This window comes from Nannospalax galili, unplaced genomic scaffold, assembly GCF_000622305.1.
Source record: "Nannospalax galili isolate Female #2095 unplaced genomic scaffold, S.galili_v1.0 scaffold280, whole genome shotgun sequence".
NCBI lineage: Eukaryota > Metazoa > Chordata > Mammalia > Rodentia > Spalacidae > Nannospalax > Nannospalax galili.
Window position 1 is genome coordinate 4,246,220 of NW_008347808.1, and position 6,581 is coordinate 4,252,800.

General features: G+C 40.9%; 2 pseudogenes; both read left to right on the forward strand.

Annotated features, from left to right (window-relative positions):
- The first annotated feature begins 674 nt into the window (after positions 1 to 674).
- On the forward strand, positions 675 to 2,758 carry LOC103743146 (annotated as a pseudogene).
- Positions 1,443 to 1,895, forward strand: LOC103743145 (annotated as a pseudogene).
- Positions 2,759 to 6,581: the final 3,823 nt, after the last annotated feature.

Genomic DNA, 6,581 nt, shown 5'->3' on the forward strand with positions numbered 1-6,581 from the left:
ATGAGTGCACTTACATATATGCAGGCAATACACTCATTCACATAAATAAAAATAATAATAAATTTCAAAAATATTTTTAAAATATTTATTTTATTATTTTATGTGGGAAGGGACTGGGTATATGTATCTTCACCAACCACACACATGTAAGTGCCTGTAGAGGCCAGAAGAGGACATCATCAGATCCCCTGGAACTGGAATTTGCAAGTGATTGTGAGCAGCCCAATATGGGTTCTGGGAACAGAAGAGAGGCTTCTGAAAGAAGAGCAAGTCTTCTTAACTGCTGAGACATCTCTCCAGCCCCAAAAAGCTCCTTTTTGCAGCAGATGGAGGTTATTATACAGGACCATAATTGGTCAAAATGCAAAGAATTAGTGACCATGGAGTGCTCAGGCCCAAATGGAACATCTATAATACAACCTCTACACCTAAGGCTCAGGGAACATCTTGGAAGAGAGGGTGGAAAGATTGTGAGAGCCAGAAGGCCAGGATATCCACTTCCAGATAGTGTCTTCTAGACATGACAGGAAGGCTGCACCCATGAAATGTCAACAATATGGCTGCCTAAATAAGACCTACAGAAGACCACATCATTCAACATGCCAACATGGATGAGGGAAATATTCAAAAGTCCCTAACCCTGGTACAGAATCAAACAGCATGGCAAAAAGTCAGGGGAAAGTGATGGAGGTAGGAAGAAAAGCTTGAAGGGGAAAGCTGCTGATGACGAGCCTCAAGAGGCAATGACTGGTGGGGATGGAGCAACAGAAAGTGGGGTCCAACCCCCAAAGCAGCTGCCCTCACCCCCACCTCAGGCTTCTGTATTTGGTAGATTAAGAACAAACAACAATGTCACGATGTTCATGCAGTGGGAACAGAAGCAGAGGAAGGAAAAGCTGGCAGCAAAGAAAAACCTAAAAAGAGAGACAGGCTCTTGGTGATAAGCCTCCACCAAGTCCTGTTCCCAAGACCACTGACGATCAACCAGCCTATGATGAAACCACAGTAGACTGTAACAATGAAATGACAGATGAACTTACATCTTACTTCAACCATCTTCCCCCAAGATTCTCATCACAGAAGCAGATAACCCTCATGGAACAGTATGACTCCAAACAGCTCTCAGTATACCAGGTTCACTTGTTTATTATAGACGAAGACTGGCTTTGAAACACGTTGCTCCACAGTGCATTACAAAAGATTTCACGGATCTTACAACTATTAAAGAAGATCGTAAAACATAAATAGACTTATTTTGAGTCACTTGCCAGATGATCCAACAGCTCATTTAAATTAGCAGTGTTTGTCTTTGTGACGAAACTAAGAGAAGCTGCCACCATGCCTCCTTGCCCATGTGCACTTAATTTCATCTGGCCTGCCCAATACCCCTGAACACGAACCCTAGCCCCCCCCCCGCATGTCCCTGTTTCCACTCCAATCAGATGAGAGAAATTATCATGAACCAGGAAAAACTCACCAAACTGTAGGAACAAGTGGCGTTGTTGGGAAAGGAACGGCTGGTAGAAACAAGGTGGTTCATAGAACAGCTACAGCAGATTATAAGAAAACCCCATTTCTCCTGAAAGAAGTTAGAGGTAAACAATATCTCTGGAAAAGTGATCCACTTTAACAGCCCTAAAGTTCAGGTGTCTCTGGCAGCAAATACCTTCACCACTACACACCACGCTGAGGCAAAGCAGTAGACAGAAATGCTTCCCAGAATCCTAAATCAGCTTGGTGGAGACAGTCTGATGAGTTTAAAGAGATTGGCAGAAGCTCTGTCCAATCTGTGGGTAGAAAAGCACCCCTTGCTACTGAAGAGGATGACTAGGTAGAAGATCTAGCTAGGTCTTATGGAGAATTTTGAGGAGGCATCTAAGAATGAGGCAAACTGAATTGCATCAACTTCTGAAGATGGTAAAACTTGAAGAAGTTAGTGGGAGCTGTAATAATAATATTTTATATTATGACTACTTTTCAAAATTCTCTTATTTTGTATGGGGCTGGAGAGATGAATCAGTGGTTAAGAACATGGGCTGCTCTTGCAGAGGACCCAGGTTTCCAGCACTATAACTCCAGTTCCAGGGGATCTTACACCCTCTTCTGATCTCCACAGTCATTGCATACATGGATGCACTTACATACATACAGGCAATAAACTCATACACATAAAACAATGGAAATAAATAAAATATTTGAATAAAATAAATTCTTTTGTTTATGGATCTAATAAAATCCAAATCTCTAATATTCTTAAGCTCAACCTGCCTGGACACTGCAGTTCTTTTCAGTTTTTGCTTATACACAATTCATTCTTTGTACCAAATTAAGCTGAAGAAGCTTGGGGAGGGAATTTTGAAAAAAAGAGGTCAATAAAATTCTTTGCCACCTTAAAAAAAAAGAAAGTAATAGAAGAGGCAAAGACCCCTACAAAACATGTCCCCACGATAAATCTGAATAATTTTACCACACGGCCAGGACACTCAATTGAATGGATGTTTTCTCATCTCTTTCCCCGTATTCCTCAATTGGAAGGCAGGTTATCACATTCCATAATCAGCAGGATTATATCTTCTTCAGGTTTCACAGATACATACGCAAGAGTGAAAAGAAAGTGGAAATTCAAGAATTTGGACCATATTTTACCTTAAAATTAAGATCTCTTCAGAAAGGAACTTTTGATTGTAACTATGGAGAGTATGGGTGGGCCCATACGTGAAGGGAAATGGATAGAAGTCAAAGAAAATTCTACTTATAAAGTAGTAGGGGAATAGCACTGGATTTTGCTGGATAGGCCTATCTTGAAGAATTTGGTAAATTATTTGTAGGAAATAACCTTTTCGAATGGTATTGATTTTATAAATTTTATATCTGGATGATCAAGTGTCATGATTTGCTACTCCATGTGGAAAACACAAATAAATATCATTTTGATGAAGGTCCATAAAATAGGCTACAGAAGAGCTACAGGCAGCCAACTGCTGCTGAAGGAGAGACAATCAGTTTTCTTCAGGGACAAGCCCTCTAAGTGCCCAATCTTAAGTGGTCAGTCCTAGAGCCGTGTACATACAGGCAACAGTAATAGGACTCAGGGGTGTGTGTGTGTGTGTGTGTGTGTGTGTGTGTGTGTGTGTGAATGAAGAAGTGATCACGGATTTGAGTGGAGGTTGTGGAAGTTAGGACATGGGAGGAGCTGGAAGGGGGAAAGGGAGGAGTGGTAATAGTGTAAATACAGTGCATTCATGAGCGTGGTGGCACACACCTTTAGACCCAGCACTCGGGAGGCAGAGACAGATGGATCTCTGTGAGTTCAAGACCAGCCTGGTCTACATAGCAAGTTCCAGGTCAGCTGGGGCTACAGGGGGACCCTGTTTCAAAAAGACCCAAAATATTTATCAAAAAACATCAAAAGAAAAAAAGTAAAGGCCCTCCCCCCCATACTACTTGCTATCTTCACCATTTTTCCAAAACTCCTCCTTCCCATTCCAGTAAGCACTACTCTATTCTCTGTCGCTAGAGAGTTGTCTAGTCAGGCCTAATGTCACAAGTTTATATTTTAGCCAATAACGAGCCTGGGACAGGAGGATCACAAGTTCAATGCCTGTCAGGGCAACTTAGTGAGACCCTATCTTAAAATAAAACAACAAAATCTAAACAAACAAAAACAGCCAAATTTGCCTATCTTGGAATTTTATACGAATGGAACCATATGGTATGTAGCATCTGAGTGTAACTTCTTTCATTTAGCATGTTTTCAAGGTCCAACCATGCTGAAGTACATACCAGCACTTAGCTACTTTTATTGCAACTGCTATTATTACTTTGATTTCATTGTATATTATTTTCTACATTTTATTTGTCCATTGATCAGTTATCTGGCACCTGGATTGTTTCAACATTTGAGGTTTCACAGTTCATTATTATTTTATGAAATATACTGTTACAAACATTCATGCAATAAAATTAGATATTAATACGAAAAGAATAAATAATAAAATTACATGTATTTGGCAAGAAAATAATGTATTCATAAATAAACCCTTAGTTTAAAAAGGAACCATGGGGGACTGGAGAGATGGCTCAGTGGTTAAAGAGCACTGCCTGCACTTGCAGAGGACCTGGGTTTGGTTCCCAGCACCAACATGGTGGCAAAAAACTGTCCCTAACTCCAGTTCCAGGGGAATCTCATGCACTCTTCTAACCCCCATGGGCACTGCATGACATGGGTGAGCGTGCATATGTGCAGGCAATACACTCATAAAATAAAATAAAAATAATAAATAAAATATTTTTAAAAGGAACCATAAAGAAAACTAATAAATAGTAGAACAAAATTATAATGAAGCTGTATGCCTCAGCCAGATGTGATGGCACATGCCTGTAATCACAGCCCACAGAATGTAAAGGCAGGAAGATTATGAGTTTGAGGCCAACCTGCACTGTATAGTGAGACCTTGTCTGAAAAGGAAAGCATAAACAATATCTTCTACAACCAGTGGCAATTAACACAGAGACCCACAACTGCTCAACATGCAGAGAATAGGAGAAGGTAGAACGTTTAGCCCTAAATGGGACATCTATATCCCACCTCTTCCTCCCAAGGCTCCGGGATTATTTCAGAAGAGGTGGGGGAAAGGCTATAAGAGGATGTAGGTAGTAGATGACTACAAGGAAAGAGTGTTTTCCGCATACAACAAGGCAGGCACACATATGAACTCACAGAGTTTGTGGCAGCACGCACAAGACCTGTGCAAACTCAAGCCAGACAAAAATCCCAGCATGGAGAGGTGAGCACAATGGTACCCTTAGCTTGAGGAGGTATCAGCAACTGTAGCTGCTAGGAGAGGGACAGTGAGTTTTCTTCAAGAATATAGCCCCTGGTAGGTTGACCACACTCGAGTGGATAGCCACACATCTAAGAGTATATGGGCAGCACAAATTGGACTTATGGTTTTTTTTAAAAAGAGGGGCTAAAAAGATGCCTCAGCAGTTAATAACACTTCCTATTCTTCCTGACGACCCCAGTTCCCTTTCCAGCACCCACATAGTGGCTAACAACCATCTACAATTTCCAGGGGATCTGACACAATCTTCTGGCCTTTGGGGGCATTGCACACCATAGTGTACATACATATATGCACGCAAAATATTCACACATAAAATAAAAATAATTAAATATTTGTAAAAAGGATACAAAGTTGGGTAGATAGGAAAAGGTAGGTGGCATGGATCTGGGAGGAGTCGGGGAATGGTGTAAATATGATCAAAATACATTGTATTTTGTATTCGTCAAGAATTAATAAAAAGGTAAAAACAACAACAATAATAATAATAACAATAGTAAAGATAGCATGTAAACTTAGCATGGCAGCACACACCTGTAATCACCAGCACTTGAGAAGTCGAGGCAGGAGTTCAAGGACAGCCTGTGTGATATAGCCTCAACAAGTAAAAGAGGATACAACAGAGATTAAAATACTAAAAACGTGCCACAAACAATTCTATGTTAATAATTTTGAAGGTATAGATGAAATAAATTCATAGACATATGTAAAGAGTCAAGGAAGTTAAAGATACAAAGAACTATGAAAATGCTGGAACTGTAATAAAAGAAAAAAAACTGAAGCAGAAAAACCAAACCAGAGTGCCAGGCAAGAACACAAATGTCTAGGTGCACAAATGTCTAGGTGTATATTGATTTTTGTTCTTTTGAGGCACAGTCTTGCTGTGTATCCTAGGCTATCCTCAAACACATGGCAAGGAAGCAAGGCAAAGAAAATATTTAATTGTTTGAAGTGGAGAAGTAGCCTTAAGATAGTTGAAGTACCTGCTTGGAGTTTAGTTTGTGATTTCTCATTGGTGAAGTTTAAGTTGTATTTTCCTACAATGTGATCATTTACACAGCATTGGGTTGGGGTTTGCTTACTTAAGATACTAGAGCTGCCTCAGTGTAATGGGTTCCCTGTGGGGAACAAGCAAGTATGAGAGGCACAGCCAATTAAAACTAGGGACTTGTACCCCTGAATTGCCACCGTAAATGCTCTGGCCTGCCCAGAGTCAAGTGTTGGCCAATCAGATCTGTTCCCATTTTCATGGCAAAACCGAAAACAACATCTATATAAAACAGCCACAGTCCAGTCTCAAGGTAGGCTATTCTGTCACTGCCCTGCCCACCTCTCCCTTGCAGAGTACCCAGAAAGCTTTTATCATTTTTACTCAGATCTAACTTGGGTGAATTCTTCACCACTAGCAACTACAACCCACCACATTAGGTGCCTGTGTGGAGACCACGTAACCTCAACTCCCTTTTTCCATTTCTCTTAACTTGGAACACTTGGTGACCTCTGTAGGGACTCAGAGACAATTGACAGCCTATGGCTAGGGCAGTTTCCTAGTTGAATCAGAAGGTCCCTGTGCTCTGGAATATATTCACCATTGCCCTTAGGGGTAAGAGGTTAGAGTTCCTCCAGGAACTGACTCTGCCTTGGGGCCCTCAGAAGATTCCACTGAGGTTCAGGAATAACTGAGATTTCTGGCTTGGCAAGTCACTTTCTGGAAGGATCTGAAGAACTTGAGGTCTC